Source organism: Podarcis liolepis (assembly GCF_965112155.1).
Source record: "Podarcis liolepis genome assembly, chromosome: 12".
In the NCBI taxonomy this organism is placed as follows: Eukaryota; Metazoa; Chordata; class Lepidosauria; order Squamata; family Lacertidae; genus Podarcis; species Podarcis liolepis.
Window position 1 is genome coordinate 31,092,220 of NC_139563.1, and position 20,341 is coordinate 31,112,560.

Sequence of the window (20,341 nt, forward strand, 5' to 3'; positions counted from 1 at the left end):
AAATGCTCATATTAATTAAAATACAACTGCTTTAAGAATTCTGTCTAATCCCAATGTTATATTTAGAATGAGAAGGGTAACCTACCCAGTTGATAGTCATGTAGCAAACTGATTATGTCATATTACAGCCGAATCGCATCCAGGTCACAACTGTTACATTATAAAAGCTATGGAATGGCTTCAACCGTTAGTGGAAAACTACCAATTATGCTAAATGTTGTTGTATAACATAGAAGAATAGCTGAAGGACTGAGCTAAAAATCAGGAAGTCAGTGGTTTAAAACTTGCCTCTGCCGTGAACTAACAATGACCTGGTTCACACATACTGTTAAGCCATAGTTAATTAAGGTGTGGTTTATTAAGCCATGGCTTGGTGTAATATACGTACACTGTCCACTGACTTAAACTGTGGATGGTTTCTTGCCAATGAACTACAATCTGAAGCCAGGAATTTTTATTGGCTTTGTTTAAATTAGTTCTTGGTGTTATGTGCAAAGCCACCGGCCTACCTTAATCATAGATTGTTTGGCCACCCCATTCAGGCATTCATCAAACTACAAATGTAAGAGCACCTGGAAAACAAAAACTTTGGAGAAACGAGTCATGGTGTGTTTGACAGTCTATGTGACAACTCATGATTAACTCATGGTTTGTTAAACCAGGCTTCCTCAACCTCGGCCCTCCGGATGTTTTGAGACTACAGTTCCCATCATCACTGACCACTGGTCCTGCTAGCTAGTGATCATGGGAGTTGTAGGCCAAAAACATATGGAGGGCCGAGGTTGAGGAAGCCTGTGTTAAACAAACCATGGGTTAAACAAATCACAACTTAGTGTTATGTGTGAACAAGGCCTAGACAACCAAGGCTACTTCAATCCCCTCCATCTGCAATTTGGGAGATACAAATGCTAACTTACCTACAGGACTATTGTAAGGATTACAACTAGACAGGATTTGTATAGTGGCTTTCTCATTTATAACATATTTATTATACAGCAGAGATAAAACTACATATTTTGGTAGACAGTGGGATCTTCCTGAAACATCCTGTGTTCCCTTTGTTTTGTTCTCTGCCTTGCCCCACAAATGTTTTATACCCCATGCTATTAAAAACAACCTGGATTGTGAGTTTTTCCACCCACATGATCATCAACCAGTGAAGATGGGGGAAAGGGACAAGGAAACACACAGCAGCCTGGTTTGCATGAAACTAAGCCAAATTATTGCTTAGCATGATCAAGCATGTAGGTAGTTAAAGCACAAAATGTGGCCACTTTGCTTCTCCCCCAGTCTTGTGGTTTACTCAAGGTTGGCTTAATATTACATCTGAACCTGGGCTTGTGGGTTTGTATCGCTCCAAACAAACTGGGAACCATAGCTAAGGTTTGTTCTTGGCTTACTGTTTGTAGTTTGTTTCAGGGAAGACAAATCATGAACCTGGGTTCACACTTAGCAGAAAGCCAAACCATGGCTTAGCACAGCAGGAAGTGCAAATCAGCAGATATTTTTGCTGAGGGTACTCTCACGTGCGCTTTCACATTTATAGCCATGGTTTGGCTTAGGGCTACATGCAAACTGGGCCAGGGTGACAATATATTTTGGGTTGTTTAATCAAATTACTGCTTCTTTGAAAAACAAAATAAATTCGATTGAAGCTTGATCTGTTTACAGCAGGGAAACAATATCGCCACGAGTTACGTTAAGTGTTAACATTTACAATCAGAGACGGTGAAGACAGTCCAATTATTGGCTCGACCTCTCCATGGAACCATATATTTTATTCTCCTTAGCTCTGGGTATATTTGATGATCATCAAAAAGTCAAATATTTAATTCTGACACCTTTTCATTTCCTCACACCAGTGCAGCTCACAGATTGTCATCCAGACTGTTTTGTGTCTCATTTTGATGCCATTTAATGAATAGCTCCAGGAAAGAGCAATAAAAACTCTGGAGGGAATTCATCTACTAGCTCTATTCCACCATGTCCTGGGGGGAATATGAACAAATCAGGGGGAAAGATACCCCTGGATTTGTCTTTGACAAAATGCCAGTCATTACACTGCTATTTTAAATTCACCAAGGAACCTGAATACAGTGTACCAAATATATGATAATTAATTCTAATGACATTTAAAAACCCTTCCCCCTCTGTTTTTAGAACCACAATTCAACGCAAATAAGCTAATAAAGCTCACTAGGAATGTCATGACTCATTTCATAACATTTTCAAAAGAAAATGAGGGATTTATAACTCTTTATTAAGGTTCTAAAGCAAAAGGTCAAGATTAGCGCTTTCAATGGCACTAAAGACAACAGTGGTGACATACTTCACAACCAAGTTAATCTAAAAACACATTTGTCATAGAATACTGTTACTTGCTGCCTACAATATTATTAAACAACCGTATCAGCAGTGCAAAGACCAACACTGGGGAACTTCAATCTTTTCACACGTTTTCCCAACAGGGTGGATACGTAAAAAACTGAAATGTGGTCAGAGTCACCCTGAAAACAGAACAGATTTTTCTTCCCCTTAAGCTTTATTTATTCATATATGTACATTGGGGAATAAATGAGATGGATGCTGAACAAATGTCCTCATAAACCATCTAATGCAGGGTGGTCTAACACGTGCCTCAAGGCCCTTTTGGGTGGCACCAGGTAGGGCAGAAAGCAGTTCCTGGGGCAGTAGAAGTAGCATTGGGAAGGAGGCATGAGGGATCTGGTGGGGTCCTAAAGTCCATCTTCCCCTTTCCCAAAGCCTAGTTAGCGCTTCCTAAGCTTTGGGAAGAAAGTGTGTGGACTCTCAGACCCCACCAGATCCCTCATGCCTCCTTCCCAAAGCTTTCCTCTCAGCTCACTACTGCTATCACAAGCCCCTTCCTAGGGTTTGCTTTTTGGTTTCACTGCTAGGAGCTGGCTGGAAGACAGTGGAGAACTCTGGCCATGGAACATCTGGCCTACAGGAAGGAAGGGCGGTCGCCCAGTTAGGCTTGAGTGTCTCATTGCCTCCTTCGATGCCTTTGCCAGCATGAGAGAGCATGGTAAACTGCTAGTGGATGTCTCTGTGTGCTTTTATCTTTACAAGGTTTATCTCGAAGGCTAGAGAAGCATATCACAGTAGAACAGTTTGTGGTGTACAAGCATCTCTTAAAGTTAATGCAGATAGTGCGCTTATGCTTCACAAACCCTTTATTTTTTGAGTTGAATTGAGTGGGAAAGGAGTTCTCTTAACCAGGAACTCTGGAAAAAACCGAGTACTGGAAAGCAGGAAAACTCTGGTGGAGCTGTGCATACTCTACTGATCACACTGGTCAAAGCGTGGTGTAGTATAAACAACAGATGGTGGGCCCAAGTCTAACAGATTATGGGCCAACAGGCTTCTATAATGCCCCACCCATCCTACAGAAAGCCTTGCTCAACTTCTTCTGCCTTCACACCTTTGAATTTTAGCTCATCAGATCATAAACAAGTACAACCTAGAAACCTAATGATCACCTCTTTCATTCATCAAACATTGTAACACAATGTTTTCATACCATTAGACCCCTTCCTTCCCACAATGCAGGGTTCAGGAACCCACTACCTTCCAGATGTTGTTGTACATCAACTCCCATCAGCCCAACCAGCATGGCCAATAGTCAACCATAATGGGAGCCATAATCCAGCAATACCTGGGAGACACCAGGTTCCCCATTCTAGCCATAAATTGGCAGCAGAGGAAAAGTATTCTGGGGCAGGCAGACTTATCTTGCATTATTCTAACAGGGGTTTTTTTTTTTGGGGGGGGGGAGATCTGTTGTTTTTAAACTTAGCTAAAAATAAATAAATAGGTGTGTGGGTGGAAAACTGATTGTTTTCACCACTGCTAGCTTTCAAGAGCAGCTGAAGCAACTTAATACATACCTAACTATGTTGTTTTCATGTGGCACTGTACTGAGCATTTGTTAGCGTCTTTTCTTTAAAGCTTAATCATGTGCAGAGCAAGCTGAAAAAAGTCAGTAGTGAAGGTCATTATAATGAAAACATTTTACATTGTTGTCCCCCCCCCCCATCCCCTGCTGAGTTAAGATCCATAAGGGAAAAAACAAACATGACATCAATCATGTCTTTATTGGGAGTTTGGGGGTGGGGATGAACACATCCTACCATCGGCAAGCACTTTAATCTAATCTAATCCTTTTCCTTTTTACAGGTTTATCAGAATTCTACCAGATTATCACACTATTATTCTACAAGGAACTTTTATGTGATTTTTGCTATAAAGTACTTTTATGTGATTCTACATTACATGGCCCCTGGAATTCCTATTTCCTGTTTCTATATGCCTTTCAATCTCTTTGTTGCTCTTATTCTTCACTGCCGTTAAATAAAGGATTTATTTCAAAGATCACTGTACGATGCTATGATTAACAATGCATTCACAGCGCAACAGAAAAAAAGGTGACCACTGTTGTTGAAAATTTCCACGTGATTAAATCCCAAATTATTCAGCAAAGTATGGCGCAGTCACAGAGACAAAACTTAGTATGCCCTTCTGGGTCATTTAAAAACCCAACAAGGACACTGGTATCACCTTAAAGGTTAAGCAGTTTATTGTGGCAACAGCTTTCATGGACCACAGTGGTTCAGAAAAGCATAACGAATTAGTAAAGTTGATGCCACAAGAGCGTAGATTTTGCTGCAATACACTAGCAAGGCTACCTTTCTGAACCTGAATGGTTTTAGAACCAAAAATCCATATTCTAATACAAGCTCTTTGCCATGACTCACTTTCTTAATTGCTTCGTTTCTGTACTGTATTTTTCTATCATTGTATGTTAGCAATTTTAGCATCAATGTATTCATGGATAGCCTATGCAGCTTTCCATTCAAAGAAACATCATATTTTCTTCATAAAATTCTGAAATACAGGCAGTGACCATTTTAGGCACGTCCAATATGTGCACAACTGCGTACACGTGCATCACACCGAACCCGGAAGTGGCCCAAAAATGTCGCAAAAAAGGGGCAGAACATGGTGGGGCAGCCTTACGTGGGCCCCGTCGACACATGCCGGGGTCTGGAATGTAACCCTATGCAAATCGGTCACTGCCTGTACAACTGCAAGGGCAGCAGATGGCACCAGCTATTTATTGAAGGGCATCTGGAGATGAAGGAGCCTCATATGTTGGGGAAGGTCCTAGCAAAAGACACAGCTGAGGCTTTTGTAGCCCTACACACAATGCAATCTGCTATGACATTCTCCTGTCCTATTTGTAGGGTGGACATTTTGCTGAAAACTGGGTGAGGCTACACATAGTGCAATATTCACACTGCATAGGCAAGGCTGTGTTTATATGAGGGTTCAGGGCCATATATACTCATGCAATTCAGCTCCCAGAAAGAGCAGATGGACCACAAGAGTATAGAAAGCTGGCTTTGATAAGGTCAGACTATTGTTCCACCTAGCCCATCTAGTCTTGTACCGTGCATTTTGACCAGCAGCTGCTCTTTGGGATCTCAGGACCTGTTATCCAGGAAAGGCGCCTTCACTGTACTCTGTACTCTTTTCAGCGCCTGCTGAAAACATTCATGTTTAGACAAGCCAACCCAGATGGCTCAGCAAATTGAAGTAATGTTAATCTGTTTCAGTGTTTTAACTTTTGTATGTTTTAAGCTATAGTTTCATTTCCCCACCCCCTTGATTTTCTTGTTTTATCTTTTTGTAAACCACTTTGAGGGTGGGTGTGTTTTTTACAATCAAGCGGTGTATAAATCTTACAAAATACATAAATAATAAAGAAATACCATGGATTGAACCTGGGACCTTTTGAATGCTGAGCATGCGCTTTACCACTGAACTGTGGTACCTTCCGATTAAGCTATTACCAAACATCCCTATGCCAGAGCTGGCACGACCCTGCTGACTCATGCCAGACAGCCTCTTTTGTTCTGTTGCTCGTGCCCAAGCTCTGGCCCAAAACAAAAAACAACAAAAAAGTTCTGGGATCCAAAAGGAAGCTGGGATTGACTTCTGTGATCAAGGATATCTCGCTTAGAACGGGATGCTTGCAAGATATGGTGATGAATATGCACAGATTCACAGCCCACTCCTATGAATCATTTCTTTTCCTAATGATTTCGTATCAAAACATACCTCCCTATTCAGGTGTACCAAGTTATTTTGGGTTGCTCATAAAGCTCAAAGATCACATCATTTTCATATCGTTTATCCCCCTAGCTGTATCTGCAATGCACTGGGGAAATGAAATACAGAAAATAAAAATTTTGTGCTAACCACCAATGTGTTCAAAGAGTAATGAGTATATAATCAGCTGCAGGTGGAGTCACTCCCCCTTCTCCCCCTTCAGGCTGCTGTTCAGCAGGTGAAGCTGACTCCTGACACGCACCCCAACATAAATCCTGGCTATGCCCATGGATGGCAGCCCCTAGTAAACACAATACTTTCCTTTTGGTGTCCAGCCATACTTTAAGTGCATCATGTGTCTTCCCAATCAAAAACCCTTCCTTATCCAAGAGTGAAGCGAACCGAGCACAAGTGTAAATTTTAGACCTAGTTATATTTTAAAAGCTTTCTAATCAAGAAAAAATAGAATCATACATTTGCATTGTCTTCCTTTTCTAAGCTATACTTACTTTGTACTATAATGATAATAAATTATGTTGGTCTATTTTCTTAATGGGGAAAAAGTAAAGTCAGCATGTTTAAGTTCTCCTTGGAGAGGGGGATGAAAAGATTTGATAAATCTCCATGCTGGCGATGCCACGTTGGAAACACTATTTTATGCCAAAACATTTCGGGACCATCCATTCAGCCTCCCCTGCCACACACCCCTCCACTTACAATGCTGACTTAACACTTCCCTTTTAAAAGCTACCGTATATAGAATCATTCTAGAATGGTTGGTGCCATAAACTGGCCTTTAATTAAGTGAATGTCAACAGAAACACTCTTTGGCAAGCCTCAGTTCTGCAGTACTTTAAGGACTATTGACGTTTTTTGAGTTCCTTTCTGCATGCAGATTTTTGCTCAGTTATTTGTTCCACGAGAATCCTGGCTTTGCCACTCCTTGGGCAACAGAAGACTTGTGCAATTTGGATTCCAATTCAGAAAGTGAAGAAGCTGTAGCCACCTTTTGATTGCACCTCACAATTTGTCTGAAGAGAGGTAAACTACAACCCTATGTTCAGATTACGCAAGAAACCAAACCATGGCTTAGCTTTAGCTCAACGCCACTGCAAAACAGTAAGAGGGGAAACAAAGCAGCCACAGTTTCTTCTCCAGAGCATCTTTGCTTACTCACACTAAACCATGGTTTGGCTTTGTGTTATGTGTGAACCAGGCCACTGGCTTTAATGTCTTGAACTCTGCATGTCTCATATGGAACAGCTCAACCATCCTGCACAGCAAACCACTGTTGAAAACAAGAAACAAGTCAAACACTGTTCAAAAGTCAAATATGGGCATGCACAAAATACCCTTTTCACACTTAACATTATTGTATATTTAGAACCAAGATCTCAGAATGAAACTTCTACTTTAAGAGTAACTGTTTTAGATTGTAATCCCCATCACACTTTCTAGTAAGTAAACCTCACTGAATGCACTGGGTTTACTTCGAAGTAAATATGCACAGGATTGAGATGCTAATCTAAGCAACTCCATTCTGAAGATTTTTTTTTTTTTTTACAAGTCAGTGGGACTGGCTACAGTGGCGTAGCGTGGGGGGTGCCAGGGGTGCCGACCGCACCGGGCGCAACATCTGGGGGGGGGCGCGAGTCCAGAGGGAAGGGACAAGTTCCTTCCTCCGCCGGGCTCCCCGCCGCCACCGCCAGCCTTGCGCCCTAGCGCGCGCGCCCCCCGCCGTCGCTGTGGCTGCGCTCCGCTCACTGCTCGCAGGAGGAGCAGCCGCTGCAGCAGCGCCGACGCCTGGCCAGGCACGGGCAGCCTCTGCACCCTGCCGCCGCCGCCATCCCCTCGGCCCAGCCACAGGCGGCGGCTGCTTCTGCCTCCATCCTCCTCCGGGCAAGCAGCGTTGTTTGCGCAGCAACTCGCAGGTTAGGGGTTGGGGGGGCGCAAATTACTTGCCTTGCCCCGGGTTAGGGGGCGCAAATTACTTGCGTTGCCCCGGGTGCTGACAACTCACGCTACGCCGCTGACTGGCTATCATGAGAACTTGATCAAATCGGAGTTGGGTGTTAAATGTATCTATATCTGGTTTCTAAATAAATGAACGGGAGAACCAGTCTTTCTTACCATTTTAAATATGACGAGAATGTGAAATATTCCTGCAATGGATATTAATGCTTTGCATATCAGCACCAGCATGCACGGCTGTGATGCTGCTGTCTTGGCACATTTTCTTATACAGCACCATAACCATTTATTTGTTTATGGAACAAATTTTACAAACTGGCATTGAAATGCAAAGACAGTTCTACCACTTCCATCTTACTCTCATGCATGTCTAATTAGAAGCATCTCCAACTGAACTCAAAAGGAATGACAGCAGAATCCTCCACATGTCTACTCAGAAGTAGGTCCACAGAAAGCAGTTGCACTGTAAGAGTGCAAAGGACCAGAGTCTTTAATTCCTAGGGGATTTTAAAAGATGAATTACCATGCAGATAACTTTTTTTAAAAAAAAAGCTAACAGAATAATTTATCACCTACTGAAGAGGAAGGAAGGAGTAAGTGTTTTAAAAAGATGAACTATTGCAGCTCAAGTATAGGTCTTTCGATCATAAAAAAATCTGATGGTATCTTGTTAATTACTTAACTAATGATGTAATATTTCAGTGGAATATTTGTGAAAGGAAAGTAAGCAGGATTTAAGCCTAAGGGCAGAATCTAATAGACTTATAACAGAGATAGCAATAAAAGAAAGACTTATTGCAAGAATTGATTGAGTACCGAAGCATATATAATATGTTCCAGCAGAACACATTCACATTTTAATAATTTATAGTATATATAACTTACTAGTCCAGATAATGGGAACAGCCATAAAAGAGCAGGACTGAAGACAGCATGTTGCACAGCAAAGGAACGTAATTATCCAATAAATTGTACTTCTTGAATTTTTGCATGCTCTGTTTGAATGTGTACATAAAAACAGAACAACAATATTCTAATTTTAATTTCCACAGACCTCTCCTTTCTTATGAAGAGATTTGTGTATGTTTCAGTATCATTTCTGAAACCAAGGAACACAAGACTGATTTAAAATTTTCATAGTTTTTGTGTTCTCCTCTTCTAATTGCCAGTGGTAACCTTAAAGGGGTGCTAATCCCTTTCCTAAAGGGAACATTTGCATTGTAGTGATGTTCCTTGGCAACGCAACCTCGGAATAATCTTCATGTCTGCTTCATCCATCAACTTAAAGTGAGTTCTCAGAGCACTTTCTATATTAATTCAGAATACAATGATGTCTCAGACTCCCACTTCTATTCCAAACATAATTTACCAGCAGGAATGCCTTCCTGTATAAATGAAAATTAAATTATAGATCTGTTCATGATACAAAAATCTGTTAGAGGCAAGGCTAAAATGTATAGAATTTGTTACCTACTTAGATTTAACGCTAAACATTATTTTAAAGGAGTATTTAAGATGTGGTGCTTTCTATCAAAAAACATTACAAAAATCAAAAGCATCCACAACACAAAAATACAGGAATATTTTTCTGGTAGACTTTAGGAGACAATCTGACATCACAACAGTTAAATTTGTCAAAGTAACAGTTGGCACCTATCTGTTTCAGGAGACAATGGAAGAGTGTCTTCAGGAGTGAAGTCAAACCTGCTGGGGTGTTGCAGTCCCTGCTGTGGCTGTAGAGACTGATACAGGAGACATGTTTTGTTGCAGCTGGGGCAAATGAAGGCATCCGATTACGCTGATGCACGTGTACCAAAGATGTGCAAATTGTCCAGCTTTGAGGGCAACCCTGGAAACATATGCTGGAGGACTAGGTTTGATTTGCTTGTTGAATTATCAATCTGAATAAAGTTTGCATGAACATGGACACTGAAAAGCCATAAATTAGTGCAGTACAAATATTATGTGATTTTCATATTCTGCAATTATCCAAGTCATATATATAAAACCATTTAAAAATAATACTAATAAAAGGATTTAGAAACCACAGCCAGGATCCAAAGGACTGTGAAACTTGAGGTCAAACTAAATGTGAACTGTGTGAATACAACTGATCTGTATATGTTTGTTCTTCTACTGGCAGCCATGGGGGTGTTTGTGCAGCTTTGGGATAGTGATGGGAGGGTGGAAAATTAACTTTTCCTGCCATGGCTTTTGAATTTGCTATTTGCATTTTAGAAGGAAGCTCCCTTGCCATCAATATTCCCACTTAAGTGAAACTGCATCTTCCAAGACACAGTTTTTGTCAAGATGAAGGCAGGATGAGAAAAAGCTACATATCCCCTCACCACCACTCCACAGGCCCCCCTGGAGCTGCCATTTATACAACAGCAGAAACAACAATAAAAAGCATATTACCGTATTTTTCGTCCTATAGGGCGCACCAGCCCATAGGACGCACCTCGTTTTTTGGGGGGGGGGAATGAATAAAAAAAAAATCCCCCCCCCGCGCCCTGGCTGCCGCCCCAAGCCTTGCACTCACCTGCCCGAAGCACGGGGCACCCTCCGGAGGGCTCCCTGTGCTTCGGGCGACAGGCTGCCGCCCCAAGCCTCGCGCACCCGGCGGGACTTCCTGCTGGGCGCGCGAGGCTTGCGGACACTCGCGGGGGCTGCAGGCTGCTGCCCGCAAGCCTTGTGAGCCCGCGGGAACTCCCACCGGGCTTGCAAGGCTTGCGGATAGCTTCCTGAAGCCTGGAGAGCGAGAGGGGTCGGTGCGCACCGATGCCTCTTGCTCTCCAGGCTTCAGCGAAAGCCTGCATTCGCCCCATAGGACGCACACACATTTCCCCTTCATTTTTGGAGGGGAAAAAGTGCATCCTATGGGGCGAAAAATATGGTAACTGTATTCACTTAATTCAACCCTAGTTCTGCAAGCTCTATTTTTCCCCAAACAGCAGCATCCCACATTGCAAACTGCTTTAGAAACAAAGCAGAGAGGAGTTTCAAAAGTACTTTGCGCTAATGGTGTTGAGTGAGCTGTTCAAGGGGAAAGCCACAAATTCCAAAGGGTCAGCACATGGCCCAGGCTTCCATAAATGATTCATATAGTAAACAAGATGCTTGGCCCTTAAGAAATCCTTTCCATTCAACTCAAGCAGGCTCAATGATTCCTACTCAATTCATCTTAGCCCATGGCTTATCAAGTCTGACTAATCTTCTGCTTTGTTCTTCATAAAATGAGTTAAAGAACAGAAAGGTGCTTCAAGAGTTGCCTAATAACGATGTATACGCAGTGGCAGATAGTAGGGTTGCTAAAAGGCTGATTTAAAATAGTCTTGATTTGGCCTCTCTACAGTCTGGCTGGGATATTTTCATCTAGGGCACCCCCCAATATCAACGGCCCATGGGCAGAGTTTCATTTGTATGCATGTGCTTAATTTAAATGCAAATGTGATGTGACTCTTTCTCTCCCCTAAGGAAATGATGGCAGCCTTAAGCAGTAAGCCTGACAAAACAGGCGTTGTTTTGCAAACAAGCTGGAGTCATGCAGCCAAATAATATTGTTGTAGTTTCAGAGGTTTGTCCCACCAAGTTTAACAGGGCTTACTTTTAGGTGAGCATGTACAGGATTCCAATCTTAGTTTCTTATTTCCAACTGATGTTCACTGTAGGACAACCACCAACTCAGATCCATTTCATTTCCTTTGTTCTCACAAAAAGCTCCTGACAAAGAAAAAACTGACCTATTTCAAAAGAAATCAGGTCTTATCTAAAAAAAAGGAAAGTGTTCTAATTTGCAGTTGAAGCCAAACAAGAAGGAACTATACAATAACCTTTTAATGTCACTGCTTGCTCCAAGTTCTCTTTAATCACATGGCTGCAGAGCAGAAGATGAAGGCCTAGTGTTTGCAGGTCACATTGACACTCTCTTCCATTGCATCTTCTTTGCTAAGCTAGCTCAGGGGCTTAAGTGGGAAAATATTTCACTGCCAGCAACCAGCAAAATTGGATGCAAGAAGCTTGTGAAGTCACCCAGGAGAAAATCTCTCACACAGCCCAACTTGGAATGTGTGGGAGACTTTTTCACCCATTAATTCTGACAAAGCAGTATAGCAGTTGTGTCTAGCTTCACTGAGCTATTTAAATGTTCAGCTATTTACTTAATTATGCTTTAATAGCATCACTAGCACATCTTTAAACCTCCCCCCCTCTCAATGTTTTAAGAACTAGACCAGATGGATACATTGTGTTCCATATTTCATCCCATTTACAAATTTACTGACCCTCAAAATCCAGTATTGATCTTAGGTTTACTTTAATCAATACTAATCTGTGTGATAAATTAGTCTTTACATTGACCTCAGCAAAAGTCACTGCATACATAGGAGTAAAACACCACAAAGTATATTTAATTAGAGTCAACTAAATGTTTGGGATTTTCCTCCAAACAATTACATGTAAAATGGCCATTCACTATCACTAAAGCTAACACGTAAATCTAATCTAAATAATAGCACAATCTCTATAATGACACACACACCCCATTAATATGACCCACATCTCTATTATTTTAAAACATATATGTTTTCTGCCACATATCTAGTTGGTTGGAGAAACAGCACATTATATTTTGATCAAGCTACTAAGGTCCAGTATTGTTCCCTTTGAGGTCATTTTTTAAAAATGTCATTTTTCTTAGCAGAGGGACAATTTAAAGATTAGAAATTGGGATGATTCAAATCTGCAAAGGCCAATATATTTCCTAAAGGAGCTATCTCATGGACATGCCTGCCATACAGTATCTGTTTTAAGGATGCACACATGACATCAGGTAGAAAAGCCTGAAAGTCACTTTAGGTCTTGAAACTATTGCAAAATATGTTTGGAAGTGCCATTGTCCTCTACTTTCTGCTGTTTTCCATCAGCTATTTTTGCTGAAAATGCCATCTGCATCCTGCCCAGTCCCCCTGAGAATAGTTATCAAGCACGTGCTCAGCTTTCAAAATGGCTACTGGAATAGGTTGTTTATCAGTTTCAGCCATTACACAAACTGTACATGTGTACTCAGGCATCAAAAAATCCAATACTCAACCACATTCTCTTTTGATTCCCAGCGTAGGTGTGCTCCTAGAACATTCTCCATCTATGACCCCTTGATCTCTCTGCCATCTTCACTTGGATTGAACAGAATTACGACAAGCAAGCCTCCTTGGTTGATAACGTGTTTCACACCACACATGTTCTAGAGGTTTCATGAGTTAGGATCTTCAGATACAGGCAACAGTGGCTCTTGGCAGATTTACCCAGTTAATGTACACTCACACAGGTGTTAAGACGCAGAGAAAAAGAATACACTCCACCAAGTGGTGATAACCGAAAGTGCAGAGAAAGCATCGTGCCCAAACCCAGCATTTGCACGATGGACAGAATTGCACTCTGGGTCTTATTGTAACTGAAACTGATGGAATGTTAATAAACAGACGTAGTGGAACTGGGTTGCACTGAAATTCCGGCGCCAGGTGGGGAAAACAGTGAAGACAGTAAGCAGGCTTTAAAAAAAGATATCTTGGATTTCTGCTTCAGCTAGCAAAGATCGGGGTGGGGTGGGGATATGAAAAGGAGGTGCTGCAGGAAAGAGGCTGCAAGTAGAGAGGAGTGTTTCTGGGACCAAGGTGAACCTGTGACACTCTCTTGTTATTTTTGCTATTGAATGTTGCATTACTGTACTATGGGTAATTATGAGCCAGGGTCAAACCATTTCCAGCCTGATATGGGGACAACATCCAAGGACCTGATTCTATATTTTCAGTCAATAGCCCTCTTCTTCTTCTTCTTCTTCTTCTTCTTCTTCTTCTTCTTCTTCTTCTTCCCCCCACAGTGGGGGACTTTGTTTGAAATGTGCATGCATAGACTGGGCAAAACAGCTGGAGTCCCATACAGTCATACCTCATGTTGTGTCTGTTTCAGGTTACGTCTTTTCAAGTTGCGTCCCACGGCAACCCAGAAGTACCAGAATGGGTTACTTCCAGGTTCACTGCTCGCACATGTGCAAAAGCGCTAAATTGCGTTCGTGCGCAGACATGGTGCTTCTGGATGTGAACGCTTCGAGTTGCGGGTTTGCCTCCAGGACGGATTACATCCTCAACTCGAGGTACCACTGTATATATTTTACCTGTGAGTAAACACCACAAACATAGGGATTTATGCTAGACATCAGATTGCCAGAGACCTTTTTTTACCCCTAGGAGCTCAAAAGAATCCCTTGTTTTCTTGGCCTACTCAAATTTACTATTGTTGCCCAGCTTGAAAATATCATACCTGTGCCTACTTTCATTAAGCAATTACAACGAATTGTGGAAAATAATCTGAACATCATTAAGAGATGAATGCTTTATTGAATAACAGAAGAAAGAGAAACTATCACATCTTCTTGAAGTGATGAAATCTCATTCTGTATATTTCGAAGCGGTAGAGAGGCAGGAAAAAATGTGATTATGGCCTCTATTAAATTATCACCTGCAGCATAATCCATAAGAACCAATTATTTCTTTCATGGCAATTATGCTCCTCTGAATTAGACACCAATAAAACTCATTCAGTCATCCAAACATATAAGCAAACAATATCCACCAAAAGCTAAGTGCATTACACAACCATTCCAGTTATGCAGAGGAATACATTTGATTAGGAGACACTCAGAAACCTACTATTCAATAGAGCAAATAAAGGAACCAAGGAGAAAAAAACCTCTTTTCAAGACAGTGTGTCTAAAAGATTAATCATGGTTGCTGAGACATTGGATCACTAACCTTTAAGATTTGTCCTGGGCAACCTAGTAAGGTAAGAACTCATGACGACAAAAAACAAAAACAAAAACAAAAACAGCTTATGGTCAATTGCATTAAATGCTACTGACAGCAGAAGTAATGTAACACCTTGTATGACTAAGCACAGATTTTCAGGACCCTCCTTGTCTTCTGCTGACAAATGAACCATAAGCAGAGAGCAGGTGGACTGACAAGAGATGCTTATACATACAGCATTCGCTGGAAGATGACTCATGCAAGCAAATCAAGCATTAATTTCAGGCTGACACACATTCTCAGAGAGAATAAGAACACACATTTGAAAAAGTTTTAAAGGATATTTAGAATCACTGATGACATACTTCTGTTTTGTTTTGTTTTTACACATACAAACCTGCCCATCTATATTTTGGAAAGGTCACCACACTTCAACTAATATTTTTAAGTTGACAATTATAAGAACTCTAAAAAGCATTCATGGTGATGGTAATGCGCATTCCAGCACTTCAACAGAGCTGTCATATTTATTCTTCCTGGCAGAGCCCAAAGGCAGAAGTTCAACAGACAATGGTTCCTCCTCACTGCATCTATGAAAAAAAGTTTGCACCTAGTGTGTATCTGTCTGCCAAACAACAATCCAAGTTAAGAGGCAACTGCCAGGAAAAGGGGACAAAGTTCTTGTCCCTAACTGCTACATTTTAGCTTCTGTGCTACAGTTTCTCATTAGCACCTATCATTAAGCTTAAAAAAAAAAAAAGGCTAGAAAGGAGAATACAATTGTGAATGAAAAGGATGGTGTACACCAAGTATACACCAAGGACATAAGCTTTAAAAAAATATCAAAAGAATAACTTTTACAAGTGGAATTCACAGTAATGGAAATCCCATCTCAAAGCAAGATCTGCAGCATATCTGCCTTCTTCCTCTACAATTAATTTACCATACATAATCTGGCCTCCTATTCCAGGATTGGTCAAATTGTGTCTCAAGAGCCACATGTGTTCAGGTCTGGCTCCTGGGCCAATGAAGGTGTTCACTCCAGCTGCAGGCACTGCCTCAGGCAAAGGGAAGCATCTGGTATGCAGGAAAGCTCAAGTAACTGAAGGGACAAGGGCTGTGTACATACTATAGCTTTAAAGCACTTTCAGATTACATTCTTCCCCTCAAAGTATTCTGGGTACTGTAGTTTACTCCTCACAGAGCTTCAGCTCCCAGCAACCCTTTAATGAACTGCAGTGCCCAGAATTCTCTGAGGGAATGTGCTTTAAAGGTATAGTCTATATAACGCCAACGGCACATCATGTAGGAGAGAGAAAAGGGAAAGAGCTGATGAAGGAACATGAAGCAGGGAGGGGAGAGAAGTCACTGTCTTAAGATGTGTGGATTAATAGTGTGGAAAGGAAGAGAGTTACTGGCTGCTAAATAGTGTGGACTGCAAGGAGAGGAGAAAGCAAGAGCACCACCTCAATCAAAAAGAACAAACACAAGACTAGGGAGGAGAGAAAAGGAGGCTACATCAAGGCTGAAATAGAGCAAAAGGTGTTGCCCACTTTGGGGTATCCATGACCACTTTGCAGGAGTTATGGGGTATGGGAAAATTAGTGGACACTGATCCATTTAGGCAAACACAGGGCTGCCCTACCAACCCCAGCTTTTTCCTTGGCCTCACCAATGCCTAGCAGAACACAGCAGGGGAGACACTAAAATTCTAAAATGGCAGCCACTTGTTTCACCTGTGGCAGCCTTCCCTCCCAGGTTTCACCTGGGTCTCCCACTTGGATCATAATTAAGAAAAAGAAAAAGCTCACTTCATTCAAATCCACAACAGCTGTCACCAGTTTATATTACTATTATATCACCGCACAGCATTATTACCGTATTTTTTGTACCATAACACTCACTTTTTCCCTCCTAGAAGGTAAGGGGAAATGTCTATGCGTGTTATGGAGGGAATGCCTATGGGTGGCATGCCTACAGATTTTCCTCCTCTAAAAACTACGTGCGTGTTATGGTCAGGTGCGTGTTATAGAGCGAAAAATACGGTATTTGTCCACAAAGGTTATATGGAGAGCCAGTGTAGTGTGGTAGTTAAGAGTGGTAGACTCGTAATCTGGTGAACCGGGTTCGCGTCCCCGCTCCTCCACATGCAGCTGCTGGGTGACCTTGGGCCAGTCACACTTCTCTGAAGTCTCTCAGCCCCACTCATCTCAGAGTGTTTGTTGTGGGGGAGGAAGGGAAAGGAGAATTTTAGCCACTTTGAGACTCCTTAGGGTAGTGATAAAGCGGGACATCAAATCCAAACTCCTCCTCTTCTTCTATATGGAGCCTCTCCAAAGGAATGTGTTTGAAAGCGTGTGTGAAAGGTCATGTGGGTCGCCAAGCACAGGCAGATCTATGAATTCATGTGTATGTTTGTGTGTGCGTGTATGACAAATCACACACACACAAAAGGACCATAGCTCGGTGGGTACAGCATGAAACCCTTAAATTTCAAGGTCGTGGGTTCAAGCCCCACTGTGCTGGCATGAAGATTCCTGCATTGGTCAAGATGCCAACTCTACTCTCCCATGATGGCTCTCATTGAATATATGGGCAATAATTGTACACAGCTGAAAACTCTGGCAGCATTAAGATAAATTCAACACTGTAAACAGGTCTTGATAGACGCTATAGTGGAATACTGAATGGTATAGTTTTTGTAAAATATGCAGGATTTTGTATAATGAACTATGGAAAGAGAAGAATGGAGGTCACTGATATCTTAAGGATGTAAAATGAGTACAGTGGTACTCAGGTTAAGTACTTAATTCGTTCCGGAGTCCCGTTCTTAACCTGAAACTGTTCTTAACCTGAAGCACCACTTTAGCTAATGGGGCCTCCTGCTGCCGCTGCGCCGCTGGAGCACAATTTCTGTTCTCATCCTGAAGCAAAGTTCTTAACCTGAAGCGTATGTAACCTGAAGCGTATGTAACCTGAGGTACCACTGTATCTTAAGTTGTGAAACAGACAATCTAATAAAAATTATATACAGTGGTACCTCAGGTTACATATGCTTCAGGTTACGGACTCTGCCAACCCAGAACGAATTAAGCACTTAACCCGAGGTACCACTGTACATATGGGACCGGCCCAGGGACCCAGGACAAGCCCCGCCCCCTCCTCTCTCGCGCCGTCCTGGCGAGCAACTGCAATCAAGGCCGCCTCGCGCCCGCGCACGGCTGCCACTCACCGCTTCTCTGCACGCTTCCTGGCGTTTCGCTGCCTGGTGCTGCCTCCTCAGTTGCGGGGGCTCGCGGCTCCCTCGCCCCTCGGCTCCCTCAGCCGCCAGCCTGGCTCCGCTTCGCTCTTCTTCCTCCGCTGCGGAGCCGCGCGCTGCTCTCGCGCTCTCGTCCTCTTTTCGCAGCCGCAATGCAGCAGCTCCATTCCCCGCCAGGTCCTGGGCGCCGGGCGGCTCGCGAGGCGACGCTACCTGCCTGCTCGCCTTCCCCGCCGCCTCCGTCGACAGCTGGCGCAGGTGGGCGCCGTCGGAGGTGCGCACAGCCGCGCCCTTGACCGACGTGGGCGCCGTTGGAGACTAGCGGCGCTGGAGAAGAAGAAACGCCGCTTTCCTTTTATGCGCCTCGCGAGAGGGGGGCTGGGGCTGGGGGCTTAAATACCTCTGAAGAGCTGCAGGTGGGCGCGTTGCATAGCGCCCCCTGCCGGCAGAACATTCTCAGCTCCGGGGGTAGTTTCTCCGGGCGCTGCCCGGGCGCCTGGCGCCTGCGCAAACGACCTCAGGACCAGGAATGAGCGCGCTGCGCTGCGTGGGAATGGCTGGAATTTCCAGGCTAGGAACCGAAGTGGATTTGGGGGGACGCCAAGGCAAGCCTGAATTCCAGGAAGTGAGGCTCCACTTCCCGGCAGGAACTCATCTGGTTGCCTCGCAGGGCTTAATTTCTCACCAACAAGAAAGGTTGCTTGGCCTGGGATAGGCAAGCTTTCTGGTAATGCTACAAACCACCCACAACCACCCTAATCCTAGATGTGATGGTGTGGGGTGTGTGATGCAGTTTTTAAGCATGAGACTGTTATGCGCATGTTAAGTGACGGCTCAGTCAGGAGAGCCTGAGACTCTTAAACTCAGGGTTGCTGGTTTGAGCCCCGTGCAGGGCAAAAGATTTCTGCCTTGCAGGGGGCAGACTAGATGACCCTTGTGGTCCCTTCCAATTTGATGATTCTTCAGAAGCTCAAAGGCCATGCCTTGCCATTAAAGCCAGGTTCTGCGCACAGGCAAAAGGTCTGTCTTCAAACACTTTGCCAATGAAACTTCCTCTGTCATCCCACCCAATGATGTGGTCTTCTCAAGCCAGAGAGAACTGACAATGCCCTCTGTTGCCCTCACTGATGTCAATAAATGAAATACTAAGTTCTCTCCTGCTAAGCTGATTGTCTTGGCCTCCCCACATCCATGTTGTCCCAGGAACCCTTGCTGATAGAATACCCCCAACACACACATACACACATACACCAAAGCTATTAAAATTACTCCTTGGCCCCTAAAGTCTTCTCTCCTTGGGTAGAGCTGAAAACTCGGCATTTGTCATCCCACCACCCCACCTCCCATTTGTAAGGAATTACAGTGGTACCTCGGGTTACATACGCTTCAGGTCACATACGCTTCAGGTTAGGCTCCGCTAACCCAGAAATAGTACCTCGGGTTAAGAACTTTGCTTCAGGATAAGAACAGAAACCGTGCTCCGGCGGCGCGGCGGCAGCAGGAGGCCCCATTAGCTAAAATGGTGCTTCAGGTTAAGAACAGTTTCAGGTTAAGAATGGACCTCCGGAACGAATCAAGTACTTAACCCGAGGTACCACTGTACAGGTAATATATCTGTTCAGCTTTCCTAGAAAAGAGGTTGACTTGGGTTACTGAGAAATAAGAGGGAAGTGGCAGCATTCTCAGAGGAAGCCCAAGGCTGCTGTAGAAAAATAATTTAGGGGATAGTGAACCCAACTAAAACAGCCTAACAAGGACTGAGCATGCTCAATGGCCACAGAATGCTGAGAGTCTATTGGGAGACAAAACAGTATCCTGAACTAGGGCATGGGCACTCCACACTGCAAGAATTTGTTTCAGCTCTCATTTCTGTATATGTAAATGCCATCATCCTGATTCCTAATCCTGCTTTATTCACCACTTTTGTAACCCAAGGGTTTCCAGAAGCCTTTTAAATATTTAACGTTTCACCGCTGCCAATTTTTGTACTATGTTTCAAAATGCTGTTTTTCTCCCATTTGTTTATGGTAGTGTTTTTTAGATGTGCGTTTCTGTTTACACCTTTCTTGCATTGCGAAGCTGCTCTGAGTACCCCATGGGTAGAAGAACAGAGTATAAATAAATCACCACCATACATTCGTGTTTCTTTATATGTAAGTCTGCTCAAGGTATGAGC

The 20,341-nt window shown here is 43.1% G+C and overlaps 1 protein-coding gene across 8 annotated transcripts in view; it reads right to left on the minus strand.

The window, feature by feature from the left end:
• Positions 1-18,738, minus strand: part of THSD7A (thrombospondin type 1 domain containing 7A) — a 269,706-nt gene extending 250,968 nt beyond the window's left edge. For 2 of the 8 annotated variants that reach the window (XM_083467766.1, XM_083467769.1), the window contains exons 1-2: positions 18,139-18,738; positions 510-572 (exon numbers count right to left, since the gene is read on the minus strand). The gene's annotated coding sequence lies outside the window, so the exon portion shown is untranslated. The remainder of the gene's footprint in view (positions 1-509; positions 573-18,138) is intronic. The other 6 variants (XM_083467762.1, XM_083467767.1, XM_083467764.1 and 3 more) reach the window with 6 other exon arrangements.
• Positions 18,739-20,341: the final 1,603 nt, after the last annotated feature.